The following is an 18,214-nucleotide window of genomic DNA, read 5'->3' on the forward strand; positions in this document are numbered from 1 at the left end:
AAAAAAAGAATTAAGTGGAAAGGAAGCCATTAGGGTTGACCCTGATCCAACCTGACTTATGTGGGGCCAGGAGGGGAATAATTGGGAACCCACACAAATATGGAAAAAGACCACGAGACAGCCATGAACAGGAAGCCAGACAACAGCTATCTGCAATCAAGACAAGAAGATCTAGAAGAGCCCTGCTCACACTATCTGCAGAACCACGGAGAGATGAATTCTAGCAGCGGCCCTAGAAGACTAATATTCCACATGAAGTGCCATAACATACCCAGAATATGGTATTCAATTGATACTAACTGCTGTAATAAACATTACATTATCTCAACACGGTATGAGATTCCTGTCGCTGCCATAACAAATTACTCCGAGTATACTGGCTCCTAAGTCTGCAACTGTATTCTGTAGTCACTGGGCTAACGTCATCATGTCATCAGGGGGAACCATGGAGCAGCCATGTCCTTGCCTCTTCCAGCATTATAGGCTGCCTGCATGGCTTGACTGGTGGCCTCCTCCCCTAAGCTCAACAGCAGCCATATTCAAATTCTTTGGTTCTCTCTTATGATGACATTAGATTCACCCAGATAATCTAGGCCCCTTGTCAGGAGCCTTAATCCAATCAGTCAAGTTCTTTCCCATGTAAGATGGCAGTCACAGGTCTGCAGGAGCAGAACGGGCACATGTTTGGGGGACACTGTGCTGCTTGTACATAAATATTATCACAATGTGCACGAGCAGGGTCTCACTAAGAAGTCCAGGCTGGCCTTGAACTCACAGACAAGAGGGAAAACTAGGGTGGGGTGAATCCCACAAAGCATAAGGGAATGTCTATATCATAAGGGAAAATATCACAGCAGCTATTATTTTTGTGTGTTAACTAAAAGTTAAAAAAGAAAATACACAGGTGTTATGAAGGGGGAACAAAAAACTGGGGAGAGTTAGCTGGAAAGGGCGGAGAGAATAGAGGAGAGGGAGGGAGAGAGAATAACACTAGGGCCATTTGAAGAAACCGTGAGGAAACATACTATTTTACGTTTATGAAACAACTGCAACATGTATGTCATAATTATACATAACACACACATATATGCACTTGGGGTGAGGACGATCTCCCCCAGAGTAGAGACTAACAGACACCCCAGTGCCAGGCATGTGAAACCTCTCCTCCAGTTGTCGGTCAGGTGAGTCGAAGATATTTCCAAAACAAAATACACTGTTGCAGCTGCCCTTGGTTGCCTTCCAGAACTTGAAGGTAAGAACCTGTTGCTAAAGACAACATGACTTTGGACATAGGACATGGAGGAATAGAGCTGGATCTGACCTGGAAGCCTCCTTCCTCTCCGAGACCAGCTCTCATGCTTATCCAACAAGCTATGCCAAGGGAGAGCAACCATCAACAGTCCTTCCCAGCTACAATGTCTACAAACACGGCAAAGAGCAGACCCAAAGGCCTCTCAAGGATGCAATAATGGTACTTACAGCCAAAAGCTTTCTAAATGGATTTAAGGCCCCTTCATTAGGAGGGGATGTGTGGTACCATAAACCTAGTCAGCTCCCTATGCCTGGTGGGTCATGGGCCAGGAGGAGCAGCTGCTTTCCTAAACGAGACTGATTTCTAACCACATTCTAGATACATCTCCTTGTACTCATGGATATGTGTGTGTAGCTCTTACCCCTCATCAAAGAAGCTTAGTTCTACAGCAGATAAAGACCTCTGGGCTATCCAACCCCAGCTGATATACCTACAACCTAACTCCTACACCCAAGGTTCAGTGGACATCTCAAAAGAGGGGATGGATGAGTGTGAGGCCAGCCTGGTCTACAAGAGCTAGTTCCAGGACAGGTAGGGCTGTTACACAGGGAAACCCTTTTTCAAAAAAGCAAAAAAAAAAAAAAAAAAGGGGGGGGGATGGACTGGTCATAAGCACTGGACACTAGAAGCTGTGAGATAGTGTGCCTACCCATACCCATGAAATCTAAAAATATGTAGCCGTCTAATCAAGACCTACACAATGACACCAGCAGTTGACAAGCCATCATGGATGGAGTAAATCTCACAAGGTCCTGCCCACTGCCACTAAAGCTAAAGGCAATTAAAGATTGCCAAGAGAGGAGTAATCAGTCTTCTCTAAGAAGGAGCTCACTGATAGGTGATCTGATCCCCCATGACCAGCTCTAAACACATATACATACGGGCAACACCAAATAGACTCAGCAGGCTCTCTCTCTCTCGCTCTCTCTCTCTCTCTCTCTCTCTGGAACAGTAACTAAATAAAAAGAGGACATGAATTTGAGAGGGAGTGGAGAGGAGAAGAAGGGTGGAAAGGATGAAAATATAGGACTCACATATAAAATTGTCAACAAAAATAAATCTAAAAACACAGAAAGAAAAATACTAACAAAATGTATACCCTAGTATTCTGGGGAGAAAAGGTCAAGGTTTACATTCTTTTTTAAAAAAAAATTTCTCTTTGGTTCAAAGTCTTACATATCCCAGGTGGGCCTTGAACTTGCTATGTACCTAGGAATGGCTTTGAACTCATGATCTTCCTGCCTCTACTTCACAAGGGCTGGGATTATAGATGTATGTCACCACACCTGACTTTATTCATTTTTTAGAGTTCTTATCTACAATATGCATATATTCATGGATTATAATACACACACACACACACACACACACTGGTTTTTCGAGACAGAGTTTCTCTGTAGCTTTGGAGCCTGTTTTGGAACTAGCGCTTGTAGACCAGGCTGGCCTTGAACTCATAGAGATCCTCCTGCCTTTGTCTCCTAAGTGCTGGGATTAAAGGCGTGGGCCACCACCACCTGGATTTTTTTTTTTTTTAAGCCTACAGCACTTGGTATTACCAGGTGGTCTCTATCCAAGTTCTAACCAGGCCTGACCTGCTTAGCTTCCAAGATCAGACAAGATTGGGCACATTCAGGGTAGTATAGCCGTAGGCAAAGTATATAATTTTGAAAGTTTAAAAATAATATTATCCAATTTTTTAATAAAAGAAGGCATGTATCCCATCCCTTCCAGGTCCTCTTAGGCAAGGGCTAGAACCTGCATCCACAGTACAAGAAGCATTCTAAGAACTGTGGGCAGAGCCCTGTGGTGGCTAGACAGGGGACCCACTGTCTGGGAGACCTCCAAGGCTTTGAGGAAGAAGCAATTCTGTAGAATTCTTACAGACAAAGAAGATCAAGGAGAGGAGGAGCAAAGCAGTCTGTCTGTCCTCCATCTGAGTGTGGGTGCTCCAGAGTGGAGGCTGGAAGAGGGCGCTGTGGACAGGCTGTGCCAGCCCCAGGCAAAGGAGAACACAAAAGAAATGACAGCACGCACCTGTATAGAGGCCCTGTGCCCACTGGGTGTGTAGGTCATTTCTTCTTAGATACAAGTGAAATTGGGTGGAGGCGAAGAAAGGGCTTGACTGGATGAGGAAGGGCACGAGAGAAGGTGGCTGAGGACATGGGGTAGGGTACTGCTCCCGGGTTGTCCAGGGCACGCAGGCCAGGAATGAGGAAGCAATCAAGGGGACCAAAGCTGGTGACAACACTCTTTCACCTACCCCAGATATATACAATATGCCTCTGGGACTCCTCGTCCCTCTGTTTCCCACCTCAGCCCCACTACAGAGCCAAGGGACAGGAGGTACCAAAGAGCTGCCTGGTGGCTTGACCCCAGACCTGGTGCCCCAGGGCAGGCAAGGCGTCTCCATGTGGTGGTCAGCACAGCTGGCCACAGACCAGGCCCAGAACATCCTGGCAGTACCCTTCAGGGTTAAGTATACAAGATGGGGTGGGCGGGGCCTGACCTAGGGAAGGTAGGGGCAGGCCTTCAATCCACAGCCCTCCACTTCACGTGGGCTGAAGTCTGTGACTGCCAGTTTCAAGCTATGTGACTTTGGACGTAGCCTCTGTGTCGGTGTCCCTGTCTTTCACTGGGTTGATGATGATAGCTATTGTTACAGTGTGTGACACGCTGGTGTACAGTGAAGCCATTGAGGTTCTAACGGCCATTCTTTGTGGGTCCTCTGTAGATCTCCTAGCTGGGCCTGATTGACAAGGTCATCTTAGGGCGTCCCTCAACAGAGCACCTGCTTACGCTTACACCAGGGCACAGTCATAGTGTAGCGCTCAGCCCAGGAGTGATGTCATGGGCAGTGGTGATGAGGTTGGTAGCTCTACGTGGTGGCAATGGTGGCCCTGAAGGAGAGTGTGGGCCAAGCAGAAGCAGGAGCCTCAGAGCAGGGGACATCCTGTCAATAAGATCTGCCTGCGGCATAGACAACTGGGCCACCCTGCTAGTCCTAAAGGCCCCACCCAGGTTAGTGGGTCAGAGATGGCTTAACCCAGGCAGAGGTATCTATCACGTGCTCAGGGGCTGTTGGGAACAGATTTGTGTACCAGGCATGTGAGCACCTGGAGTTCAGGATCTGGTATTTGGGGGGAGAAATTTAACGGTAGCACCCCAACACTGTCTGTGGGACCTCCCACACTAGGATTCCATGATAATGAACCAAATCTACTTTCCTTGAGGAAGCCTCTAGGGCTAGATTCAATGAGTGGACAGAGGATGAGATGGGTTCTAGACATGCACAGTGCTAGCTTTTCATGTGCGCCGGGGATCCAGATGCAGAGCCATGGTTGTGTAGCTGGTTGCTTACCATCCTCCCAGGCTCAAGAGACTTAATTTTTATTTTTCTTATTTTTTTATTGATTTTTAGTGAGCTCTACATTTTTCTCTGCTCCTCTCCCTTCCTCTCTCTTCCCCTTCAACCTTCCCACAAGGTCTCCATGCTCCCAATTTACTAGGGAGATCTTGTCTTTTTCTACTTCCCATGTAGATTTTATCTATATATGTCTCTCTTAGGGACATTGTTGTCTAGATTCTCTGGGATTGTGATTTGTGAACTAGTGTTCTTTGCTTTATGTTTAAAAAGCCACTTATGAGTGAGTACATGTGATAATTGTCTTTCTGGGTCTGGGTTACCTCACTCAAAATAATGTTTTCTAGCTCCATTCATTACCTGCAAATTTCAAGATGTCATTATTTTTTTTCTGCTGTGTAGTACTCCATTGTATAAATGTACCACATTTTCCTTATCCATTCTTTGGTCAAGGGGCATTTAGGTTGTTTCCAGGTTCTGGCTATGACCAACAAAGCTGCTATGAACATAGCTAAGCACATGTCCTTGTGGCACGATTGAGCATCCTTTGGATATATACCCAAAAGTGGTATTACTGGATCTTGAGGAAGGTTGTTTCCTAATTTTCTGAGAAATCGCTACACTGACATGCAAAGGGGCTGTACCAGCTTGCATTCCCACCAGCAATGCAGAAGTGTTCCCTTTACCCCAAAACCTCTCCAGCATAAGTTGTCATCAGTGTTTTTGATCTTGGCCATTCTTACAGGTGTAAGATGGAATCTCAGAGTTGTTTTGATTTGCATTTCTCTGATGACTAAGGATGTTGAACATTTTCTTAAATGTCTTTCAGTCATTTTAGATTCCTCTGTTAAGAGTTCTCTGTTAGGTCTGTACTCCATTTTTTTATTGGATTTTTTTGATGACTAATTTCATGAGTTCTTTGCATATTTTGGAGATCAGACCTCTGTCTGATGTGGGGTTGGTGAAGATCTTTTCCCATTCTGTAGGCTGTTGTTTTTTCTTGTTGACCGTGTCCTTTGCTTTACAGAAGCTTTTCAGTTTCAGGAGGTCCCATTTACTAATTGTTTCTCTCACTGTCTATGCTGTTGGGGTTATATTTAGGAAGTGGTCTTCTGTGGCAATGTGTTCAAGTGCACTTAAATGCATTGAGACTTAATTTTTAAAAGCAGTTTTAAGTTCACGAAAACCGGACTCAAGTACAGAGTCCCTGGCCCCAAAGATACAATCTCTACTGTCAAACTCCTGAGCAAGAATGGCCAGTTACTTAAATCTGCCAGACTGGATGATCCTCATTGTCACCTACAGCCCAAAGCCCCGTCAGGACTCACTCTGGGAGTTGTATTCTCAAGGGCTTTGACAACTGAGTAAAGTCGTGTCTACCATTGCATCATCCAGAATAGCTTCCCCGTCCTGACAACCCTCCCCACTCCTCCATGCCCCTGAACTTCCCCAAGCCCTGGAAACCTCTCGTCCTTTTACTGTTTCCATATTTTTGCATTTTTCAGGATATTATGTAGTTACAGTCAGCCAACATGTAGCTCTTTCAGAGTGCCCCATCACTGGGACAGAAGAGCTGGCCAAACAATTTAAGGTAAGGGTTATTTTGGTATAACACTTCAGGGAAGGCATGGCGGCAGTGGCTCCGTGGAAGTGAGAGTTCACCTAAACACACACACACACACACACACACACACTCACACAGGCAAAGGTAGTACATGCAAGTTGCTTGTTGTGTGCTAACAATGAGGAAACAGAAAGCTCAGATGGAGCCCAGTCAGGCTACAATTGTGCAGGATACAACCTAAGACTGTGACACCGACCTGGGACCAAGTGTTTAAGCTTTGGATTTATGGGACATCTCACCTGCCAATCAGGATACTCCTTCCATTAGAAATACACACTTAGGTTTCCTCCGTGGTCTTCCATAGCTTGATGGTTCATATCTGCTAAGCAGTGAATGATATTCCGTTGCCTGGATGGTCCACTTTATTTATTTACTTATCATCTACTGAAGGCCATATTGGTTACTTCCAAGTTTGGGCATTAATTTGGGCCGAAGCAAAACATTGGTGCAAGCCAAGCATTGATGCCAGCACTTGAGTGGCATAGACAAGCGGATCTCTGTGAGTTCAAGGCCAGTCTGGTTTACACAGGGAGTTCTAGGACAGCCAGAGCTGTGTAGAGAAACCCTGTCTCAAAACAAAACAAAAATTGGGAGCATCTATTTTTTGCGTGACTATTAACTTGCTATGGCCTTGGATAAGGACAAGAAATGTGACTGCCGAGTCGCGTAGTAAGAGATGTTTAGTGCCGTACATGTTCACAGAATCTTCTAACACGGCGGTAGCACCCACATCCTCGCCAGCAGTGAAGATGAAAGCGATTTAATGGAGACCCCCTGGCCATTAGCTGCAGCAACAAGTCCACAGGCGGAACTTCTATTTCCATACTTTGTAGCTGCTGCTTGGCCACATTCGTGTCCTCACGAACATTCCCATCTACCGCGACCTTGAGAGTTAGGTCCTGGTGCAGCTCACTCAACTCTGTCTCTTGCCACCTCTTCTAGTCCATATCCTGCAGTGACAATAGACACTGTGACCGAAAGGAACGGTGATGGTGAGGGAAGCCAAGGCAGGAACTGAGGCAGAGAGCATGGACAAACTAAGAAAATGTCAGACAGACATGCCCGCAGGGCAACCAGTGGCGGTCAGTGGACTTGTGACTGCTCATATTGGTGGTCAACCTGGTATGTGAACACTGGTCCAACTTGGAAAAAGAAAATCACGTAGTCTTTTAAAAATGTCAACTCTTGAAAAGTTGAAGTTTTCTTTAAAAATCCAAAGTCTCTTAACTGCGGGTACCTTTAAAATCCAAAATTCAAAATAAAGTCCAAAACGTATCCAAAATAAGTTACATGGTTTCTTATCCAAAGAGGGAAGAACAGGGGTACAGCTACATTCAGATCAACTCAAGACAAAAACCCAGGCATGTACACAGCACCCAGCGAGCCTCCATGGGTATGCTACAAAAGCTCTTACCGGACCGTGCCCTGACCAGCACTGGCCTGTGCCCTGACCCGCACTGGCTTGTGTCCAGGTGTTCAAGCTTCACTATACCCAAGGGCCTCCTGACGCCCCTGCCAGCTTCAGAGCAGCCCCAGGTAGCCCAATACTCTGAGGAGTCATTAGGACCTGGTCAGTCGGTGACTGTAGGAGAAAAGAACAAACCTCTTTCCGCTCTCCTTCCCCCTTCTTCTCCCCTCCTTCCTTCCACTCTCCCTTCTCTCCCTTCCCCACTCCCTCTCTCCTCCCTTCTTCCTTCCTGTCTTCCCTCCTTCCTTTTTCCTTCCCTCCTTTTTTATTTTTATTTTTTTTTTTTATTTTCGAGACAGGGTTTCTTCATAGCTTTTGGTTCCTGTCCTGGAATTAGCTCTTGTAGACCAGGCTGGCCTCAAACTCAGAGATCCGCCTGCCTCTGCCTCCGAGTGCTGGGATTAAAGGCGTGGGCCACCGCCGCCCGGCCCTTCCCTCCTTTTTGATGAGGAATTCAGATAGCCTGTTTTCAAGTAAATAATTCAGCAGCATTAAGCACACTTGTAATGTTGTATAAATGCTACCTGTCTCATTCCGTAAGCTCTCATCATCCCTGAAGAAACCCACGACAGCCTTCCTTTCCCTCCCCTCAGCCGGGCCCTTGGAACTGCCCGTCTGTCTTCTGGCTTTCTGAGTTCACCTATTCTCAGAACAGATTGAATGGAGTCTTACAGCAAGTGTCCTTTCTGCGTCTGGAGCCAAGCATTTTCCTTGGATCCCTAAGGGAGAAAAAGATCAGGAACCTCTCCACCTTCACCCTCTTCCCTGTACTCTGTCCCCCTCTTCCATGTCTCCTGCTCACAGTGAAGTGACCTGGATCACATAGCCATGTTCTTACTCATTTCTTCTCATCCCTAGAACAATCCTTTAAAAGTTCATAGGTTCGACCAGCAAACACTTCACGACAGATGGGGTTAGTGACACAGAGTTGTTTTGTAGGCTGAGGTAGGAGGAGCTCAAATTCAAGGTCAACCTGGGCTACAAGTCAAGTTCAAGGCCACCCTAGGCATTTTTAGTGAGACCCTATCTCAAAATAAAATGTAGAGAGGCTGGGGATATATATAGTTTAGTGGTAAAGTACTAGCTTAGTAGATGTGAGGTTGTAGGTTCAATCCCCAGTATGGGGACCAGGGAGTTCTCTGGCCGGTGCAGGCAAGAACCAGTCAACAGCTATTGAAACTGTATTAAAGCAATGTTGGAGCCAGGGGGAAAGGCAGCTGTATCACCGGGGAACCATAGAGTCAGGACAAGATCAGGTCCCTCTTAGCTACCTGCCACCTCAGCATTGAGTTCTCAACGCAGTTCCTGACACCTAGAACAGGGAAGAATGGACAGGCCAGCCATTCAAACAATCCATCGTCCCCCTAAAGGCTGGAGAACAGGCTATCCTGGGAAGTGGGGATAGCTAGAGACCTGTAACCAAAAGTTCAGCCCCTCATAGACAGAGAGATGGTTTAACCCAGATAAAGATGGGAGAAGATAGCACTCAGCTGGGCAGGACCTTGGCAGTTATATAAGGGAACTGGACTTTAAAGCAGAAAAAGGAACCTCTGACGGCTTCAAGAAGATCTATACTGTAGAAATGCATCTTCCTATCCAGCTTGGAGATTACCATGGCCTCCAAGGGGCCAGGCAGAGGAGGAGCTTACTTTGTTCCCCGCCCTCCTGTGGCTGATGTTCCCACAGGGAGTAGAGGGGCTTAGTACCCCTTAAAAATAATTAAACCAACCTTTACAAAGTGTGCTAATGGTTTGATGGATGCCAGAGCCCAGGACATCCTCCCAAGGAGTAAAATCTGGGCACTGAGGGGAAATGGGTGGATTCAAAGAGAACACACAACCGTGAGGAGCTCAGCCCCAGTTGGAACATCTACAGTGAAATCCCTACACCTAAGACTCAGGGAACGTGAAGGAAGAAGAGGCGGAAAGATTGTAGGAACCAGAAGTCCATGGCGCCCACTGCACTATAGTGTCTCCTAGATATGATGGGGCTGCTGCAGCATGAAATCTCAGCATCTCAGCAATACAGCCGCCAATGACAGCATCAGTAGATGTACCAATGCGGGTGGAGGGAAATTCACAAGGCCCCCTACCCCTATATGAAGAGTTACAGATAATTGTACGCACAGAGAAGTAGAATCAATTGTTTTCTAGGCATAACCCCGATAGGTTTTCCAAGAACAAGCGGCCAGCCCTACACACACACACATATGAGCGATACTAAATGGGTTCTCAGATCCCAGAGCCAAGGATGCATGGTGACCCACCTGTAATTACTGCGCATGAGGCAGAAACAGGGATTCCTGGTTCTCATAGGTTATCTAGCCAGACTAGCTAGCCTCAATGAGAGAATCTGCCTCCATATATAAGGTGAGAAGCAATTCAGAATGACATTTTGATGTCAACGTCCAGTCGCCATATGCCCATGTAAACACACATGCTCAAAGGGTTATACATCATACACACATACCCACTAAAATTTTTTTTTTTTTTTTTTTTTTGGTTTTTCGAGACAGGGTTTCTCTGTGGCTTTGGAGCCTGTCCTGGAACTAGCTCTTGTAGACCAGGCTGGTCTCGAACTCACAGAGATCCGCCTGCCTCTGCCTCCCGAGTGCTGGGATTAAAGGCGTGCGCCACCACCGCCCGGCTAAAAATTGTTTTTTTATAAAGGAAACCTGGGTGTGATGGCACACACTTTTAATCCCAGCACTTGGGATGCTGAGGCAGGAAGATCTCAAGAGAATCACAAGTTTGAGGGTATCCTGAGCTACATAGCATGACTGTGTCAATAAATGATGATGATGATGATGATGATGATGATGATGATGATGATGATGATGATGATAAGAGAGGCCAAGAGGTTTCCAGGTCACACTCCAGCATTTAAGAAAGCCCTAAGCAGAAGTCTGCTGAAGAAACTGAAAGAGTCCAGTGTGGCCATTCTGAAAAGTGTAAAGCCAGGGTTTGGATCAGCAGAACCTAGTGAGACCTGATGGTGGGGTGCGGGGAAGGCAAGATGGACAGACAGACCCTCTTACACATTCTGGACTTACCCTCAGCAAAATAGGAAGTCCCTCCTTATGTAAACAGGATCCTGTTTTGACAAACGGGATTAACTGCATTTCTCTTTTGGATTCAATACACGTAACCTTCCCCCTGGTCAGTTCAAACATTCACGTGCCCAAGGAACAGAATAAAGATGATCGAAGGGAAAAAATGGTAAGAAAGATAAAAACACTTTGATTGTGACTTCCTCATGAGATTTCTCAGACGACTGTCCTAAAACAGAGAGTGTTGTGAAGCTGTAGGCATCTCTACTTACCGCCCTCTAGGTGTGTGCTCAATAATCCATTTGTACTATTTTTTCAAGAGTATTGATACTGGGGCTGGTATTGGCTCAGAGGATAAAAGCACTTGCCTGAGTTGGACTCCTGAAAGCCACGGCGGAGGGGAGAACTGAATCCTCTAACCACATGCACACTGTAATGTGTGTGCCCCTCACACATACATCATACGTGTGCAAGCACACACATGCACGTACACCAGTAAGGAAAATTTTAACTTAATTAAAAAGAAATACCAATTTTAAAACAGTGCAATGAATATCTTTAACCCCCTCTTAAGAAAACAAAAGACAGGCTTGACTGTGACATTTTACTAAAAGAACAGAGAGGCTACCTGGGGCTGAGGTCACTGGATCTCATGGGGAACCTGACACTTTACTAAACCATTTGACCAATCCTAAATATTTACCCTTCTACCCACAGATAAATGTGGCCCTTGGCCCTCATCAGAGAGACTTCTCATTGCAATAGATGAAGAGAGACCACTATGGAAAAGGACAACTGATCAAGATGCAGAGAACAAGAGACTGTGGGGTACCTGGCCCCAACTGATGTACCTATGATCCAACTCCCGCACCCAAAGGCTCCAGAAACGTCATGAAGGCTGAGGATCAGGGAATCTCTGAGATAGCATCTCCTAGACATGACAGAGAAGCTTCACCCGTGATACCTCAACAATATGGATGCCAAGAAATGATCTGATGAAGTATAACACTATAGACACCCTAACAAGGAAGGGAAACCGATAGGCCCCACCCATGGACAAAGAACTACAGGTAACTAAGGAACACTCAGGGGAAAAATGGTGTTCTCTAGAGATGAGCCTCCTGATTGGTTATCTAATACCAGTGGCCAGCCTTGAAGTCACATACATACAAGAAACAGTAAACGGATTGAGCAGGCTATATTAGAAGTGTGTGTGTGTGTGTGTGTGTGTGTGTATGTGTGTGTGTGTGTAAATAACAATTACAGAAAAAGGCCATGATTCCCAGAGCGACTAGGGGTGGGAGGTGGGCACACCAGAAGGATTGGAGAGAGGAAAAGGAAGAGGAAAAATGATATACTTACATTTTAATTTAATTTTTAAAAACTTAATGTTAAAAAAGGAAGGAAGCTAAGGGCAAACAAGTCCCAAGGGGACAAACTTATTAAGAGGAAAATTACTTGAAAAGTGTGTGTGTGTGTGTGTGTGTGTGTGTGTATGTGTGTGTGTGCCTGTGTATGTATGTGTGTGTGCATGTGTGTATATGTGTGTGCATGTGTGTATGCGTTTGTCTGTGTGCAAGCACTGACATGCCCCATATGCATATGAAAGTCAGAGATCAGAACTCTCAGAAGTGAGTTCTATCCTTACCACCTTGTAGGACCAGGGAGCTCAGACTCAAGTCACTGGGCCTCTACTAACTGAGCTCCTCTGCCAGCTTTGTAAAATCTTTTCAGATATGTGCTGGGCTTCTTTGGAATTTTTGTTTGCATGTAAACAGTATACCATACTCTCAGTTTTTGCATCAAGAAAACTATGGAGTTGTAATCCACCTTAAAAACAAAAGACAAAAAAACAAAAAACAGAGGAAAACCCCTGACCTTTGGTCCACAGGATGCTGGGAGGGGACCAGTGCAGACACAAGGAGGAAGTCAGATATACTTCATGACTGGTCATCTTCCAGGTAAGTCCCAAACATCCAAGGTTCATTAGAGGGGGGACGGACAGTGCTTCCAGAAGGCCCTGGAAGGGGCCCTCCAGGAATACCAATTCCAAAGTCTACACTAGAGCTTTAGCTCTGGTATTTTCAAAAGAAAGTGACCACAGCAGATAGAGGGAAAGTCTGCTAAGCCTTTGTGCTGGCTACTTTTTGTTTTCAACTTGACTCAAGCTAGAGTCATCAGAGAGAAGGGAGCCCCAATGGAGAAAATGCCACCATAAGATCAGACTGTTGGCCAGCATGTAGGGCATTTTCTTAATGATTGATGTGTGAAGGCCCAGCCCAGAGTAGGTGGGACCATCCCTGGACTGGTGGTCCTCGGTTCTGTAAGAAAGCATGCTGAACAAGACAAGCCATGAGGAGCAAGACACTAAGCATCATTCCTCCATGACCTCTGCATAGGCTCCTGCCCTGCCCGAGTTCCTATTCTGACTTCCTTCGATGAACAGTGACATGGAAGTGGAAGCCAAATAAACCTTTTCTTTCCCGAGGTGATTGGATCATAGTGTTTCATCACAGCATCAGTGACCCTAACTAGAACAGCCTTTTCTAGAACTGTGTACCGAAGGAACTGAAAACTAACAAAGCAATGATTGTGACCTGCCATAGACTTAACAGTCCCTCAGCTAAGAACCCACAATGGATGGGGACCCTGAACACCCTGATGTTCCCAGGGAAGCCATTCACCAATGCCAGTTTCAGGGGTGGCATTGACTATAAGGGGCCAGGAAGACTCTCCCAGAAGGAAAAGCCTGGAGACCCAGCAAGATGAACCAGAGTTCCTTCTGAGGCACATAAGGCTGTCATCAACCTTGGGCCCTAGACTATTAGAGAATAAAACCTTATATGGTCAAGTGTCTGTTTATTTGGATTCTGCGTCAAGCATAGCTGCTGCATCTAATCCTAGGTTTGTCCCCCTGCCACAAGCTCTGAGCAAGAGCCTCCCATCAGGAGTTTACATACATTTAAGGTCTGGAACTCGTAGGCCCGGGAAACAGATCATAAGGCCCTTTAATCAGTTTGTGGCTGGGCTGTGCAGTAGGGACTGGAGAAGACTTGCAGGGACAGAGATGACAGTGCTCATTGCTGGGAAGGCGGCAATAGGTAAGACATCTCTATTTGAAGCAAACATGGCGTGGCCAAAGGACTGAGGGTGTAGTAGGAGTCAAGAGAAGAAAGCCAGAGAGAAACACACTTCACAGGAATAGCCGGGATCACGTGCTGTGGCCTGGTCAAGAGCACCCAGGGTCAGATGTGTCTCTAGCATTTCATCACAAGAAAGTCCAGTGTCTGGCAATGGCGGTGGAAGTTAGACTCACGTGGGTGGAGAGGAGTGGGAGGTGAGGAAGTGGGCATCGAAGGGAAGGTTAACTCTTCAGACTTGGGGGTGAAGCTGAACTAGGACACGTTCCAGTTGATGGTGAGGAAGTTTTGTCATCTTAAAGATAGGGTCATGGGGTCACACTTGATCTTCTTTACTGCTGGTGGGGAAAGGCCTTTGGAAAGCTAGAGGTCACTACCAGAACAAGGAGAAAACTCACAGAAGAGGGTCCCAGCACTGACAAAAGAGCGAGGCTTAGGGACCAGGAGGGACAGGAGCCGATGGATTCGTGAACTCGATTAGGGGAATTGAAGAGATCCCCTGTTTTTCCTGTGAAGTGGGAAATGATCTCATCTGTAGAAAGTGAGGAGGCCGGGGACAGTTTGAGAAGGGAGGAGACAGCACTGAACAGCCCTTCTGGGGAAACAGAAGAGCCCTAGGCAGGAAAGCACCAACGGTGAGGTCCAGGGTGGCATGGATCTGAGCGGATGGTGACAAGGAGCTGTGCAGTTCCACGCTTTTCCCTGGTAGGAAGCTCCTCATCCAGGCTTCCCGGCTGCCTTGCGCTGTCGTGGTCCAGGGGGTTCTGCAGATCCACCAGAACCTCAAATGAATGTGTTTAATGTAGCATAATTTCTAATTGGTATTAATAATAAAAACTCGGAGTCAGCCATCAGGGGGTGCAAGCTGAAGGAGCAGAGAAGCAGAGCAGCCACTGGAGTTCTTACCACTACCAGAGCTCGGACCAAAGGGGGGATCCTGTCCATACAAATCTTCAGGCTGCATCTCCAACTGGATCATCAGAGCTCCTGAATGCCTGTCTCCTCCCACCTTACAGTCCTCTCTCCACCCAGTCACTCCTGTCTTCACCTCCCTAGTGTTGGGATTAAAGGTGTGTGATCCCAAGTGCTGGGATCACCTTTGTGTGAGCTCTGTTTCTCTTTTAGATAGATTCAATCTTTCACAACCCAGGGTGGCCTTGAATTCACAGAGATCCGCCTGCCACTGTCTCTTTAGTGCTGAAATTAAAGGTGTGTGCCACTACTCCCTGGCCTCTATGGCTAACTAGTGGCTTAGCTCTGCACTCAAATCTTCAGGCAAGCTTTATTTGTTATAGGATATACAAAATACTGCCACAGTCTAAAACCAAACTTGGGGCCCAGGTCTCCTTCCTTCTCCTATTGCATCCTAGTTTCTCTTCCTGGAACTGGGGGTCTGGGATTCAGCCTCCCCAGGAGCACACTGTCACCTGACTCCATGGCTACAGTTCGAGGCCATTGTGCCCCCCCCCCCCCCCCCGTTCTTTCCCATCTGTCCCGCGTTCAGGCTTCCTTTGTCTTCTGCGCATGACTGCAGCTGTCTCACCTCCCCTTGCCTTCCGTTACCGTGATAATTGCCATGACCGGAAACAACCACGGGAGGAAAGTGTTCCCACCGCCCAGGAAAGCCGAGGCAGGAACTCGAGGCAGGAACTGAGAAAGAGACCACGGATGAATGCATCTTACTGGCTTTCTCTCCGGGGCTTGTTCAGGTTGTTCTTTTGGCTAACCTAGGACTACCTGGCCAGGTGTGGCACCACTCACAGCAAGCTCAGCCCTCCCCCCACATCCATCGGAAATCAAGAAAATGCTGCCCGAGCATGCCTGCAGGCCTGGCTGAGGGAGCAGTTCTTTAACTGAGGCACTCACCCTCTTCTCAGGTGACAAAAACCCTAACCAGCACACCCACTCCTAACTAGCTGTCACCTTCGAAGCCAAATACCTAGAAATTAACTTATTTCCACTTACTTTGGGGTTTTCAGGTTAAATACCATTGATTCTGGGATGTGACCCCACCCCTTCCCCAGATTCGGGAAAGTCCCCAGTGATACCTACAGCCATGGCCCCTTATGCCTCTTCTTTTTTTCGGTGAACTTGCAATTTCTTGTTCCCCACCCCATGAAGGCATAGGCAGAGGAGCGGACATTAGGACTCCCTGATCTAGTCTATTTTCTTGGTGCAAAGGCTATGTACGTGACACAAACAGACACCTGTCATTCAAAGTCTTCAGTCTCCCTGGCCTTTTTCCTCCATCCATCCGGATCTTTTGCTCAGCTGTTTGTGGCTGCTAGGCACGCCCACTCTCTGCTCCATCTCCCAGTGACTGTCCTGTTTACCTTTGCCCCAGTCACTTCCTCTGTACCCTCCCCCACCTGCCACAGGTCACGTTCCCTGCCCCACTGGAACTTCCTTGAGGGCTACTTCTAGTTTTCTTGTGGAAACAACTTACCTACAAAACAGATACTTTGTGTAATGTGCACAAGTAGTGTCTTACTTAGCTGTGTCTCAAAGTGTACATTTGTGGTATTTGGTAAGGACACAAGCAGACCTTTCAACGAGAGCCCCTTTTCTCCCTTAGAGCTGACAGAACAGGAGGCATACCCTCTTGCTGGCACACCAGTTTTTCAAACGTGGTCCTCTCAGGTTTACGGGAAGCAGTATCTGTTCTTCTCAATGAACAACGACAGCGGTTACAGGTTTGGTCCATCTCTGTTTGGGAAACGAATGCTTGCCTTGTATACTGGATGAAGGTGGCGATTGTGCTTGCCAGCGTGTTAGACAGGCCACTGCGTAAGGGCAAAGGAATTCCTCCCGGAGGTGGTATTTTCCAACACTTTCAGCAACGTTTGTCTCCTGGGCTGAATGAGACCGTGTATGTGAAGGCATATGGAAAGGTATGAGGCCAAGGGAAGGAGGGTGCTATGTCTATAAATAACAAACCAATAGTTATTTTAGTTTATTTGCAACATGCTGGTTGTTTTTCCCCCCAGTTTGGAAAATGGAATTATTGGAATACTCAGAAATGTTACCTAAAAATAAACCACAGAGACAGACAGCAGGCTGGGGGTTGCCTGGGACAGGGGAAGGAGGTGACTGCTTCATGAACCAGGTTTCTTTCGTGGTGATGAGACTGTTTTGGAACAAGATAAGGGCAGTGGTTGCCCCATAGTGTGGGGACACAAGTGTCATGGAACTGTTCACTTTGAAATGGGTAATTTTGTTAAATGAATTGAAACTTAATTAAAAAGTACTTAGCACCTAATAACACCTTCCGAATAGACCAGGCTGGGCTAGTCCAGGTGTGCACAGGATCTTCTGTTCCCACCATGATGCGGACTCTGCTCTTCTGCAGGGAATGGAAGCCTTGAGTGTACAGGGGCATGGCCTCATGATCTTCCCCGGAATGAACACTATTGGTAGCCAGCAAGGCTTGGTTTTCTCCTCTGGTTTCCACAAGGACTTTTAAGGTGTTTAATTTGGTTAAGGGTCTTCCTGTTCAGGAGATGGAGCCTGAAGCATTTTCCCCTTTCAGATGAGTAGAATTTTCCAGAGACAAGAACTCACAGACTATGATAAGCTTTGCTATGGCCTCTGCCCACCAGGGCCCTTCTGGAGAGGAAGGAAAGGGGCCCTGCCTACTAGGCAGCCACAGCAATTTCTCAAGGCTCTAGAAAGGTCTGGCTACAAAGAAAGTCGAGTAGATGACTGTTGGACAATTCTCTCCCTTCCTGGTGAGACAAGGGACCATGACACAAGGAGTGGCGAGCTTCTATCTGCAAAGGCAAGGGCAGATTCAAGAGCCACAGTTTTCACCGTGTGCACAGCCTAGAGGCTATCGGTCCATGTGGGTTCCAGTGGGGCCCTAGGAGCAGCAGGGATGGGGCTATCCACAGACAAGTATCTTATCCATCCTTTAAACACATACACCCTCATGGAAAAATACACCCTTCACTTCAGAGATGGCAGTTGAGCCCAGGGCCCAATGGCTGTACTGTAATCAAAGTGCGCCAGTCAACTTTATAACCAAACTCTGTGGAATTTAACCACTTGATTTCTTCCTGATTCTAGCACTTCTTTTCAAAGGCCTTCATATATGTGGTCTCATGGCTCAAAGGGCTGGAAAACCCAGGAGATAGTCTCCTCCTTAACAAAGAAAGCCTAGAAACAGAGCTGTATTCACCAGTGATACTCTAGTTCCAGTCTCTTGATCCCTTTGCCAAGGCCTCCTTTCTGAAGATAATTCCTGCTGAACCCTGTGTAAGT

Source organism: Chionomys nivalis, chromosome 1 (assembly GCF_950005125.1).
Source record: "Chionomys nivalis chromosome 1, mChiNiv1.1, whole genome shotgun sequence".
Lineage (NCBI taxonomy): Eukaryota > Metazoa > Chordata > Mammalia > Rodentia > Cricetidae > Chionomys > Chionomys nivalis.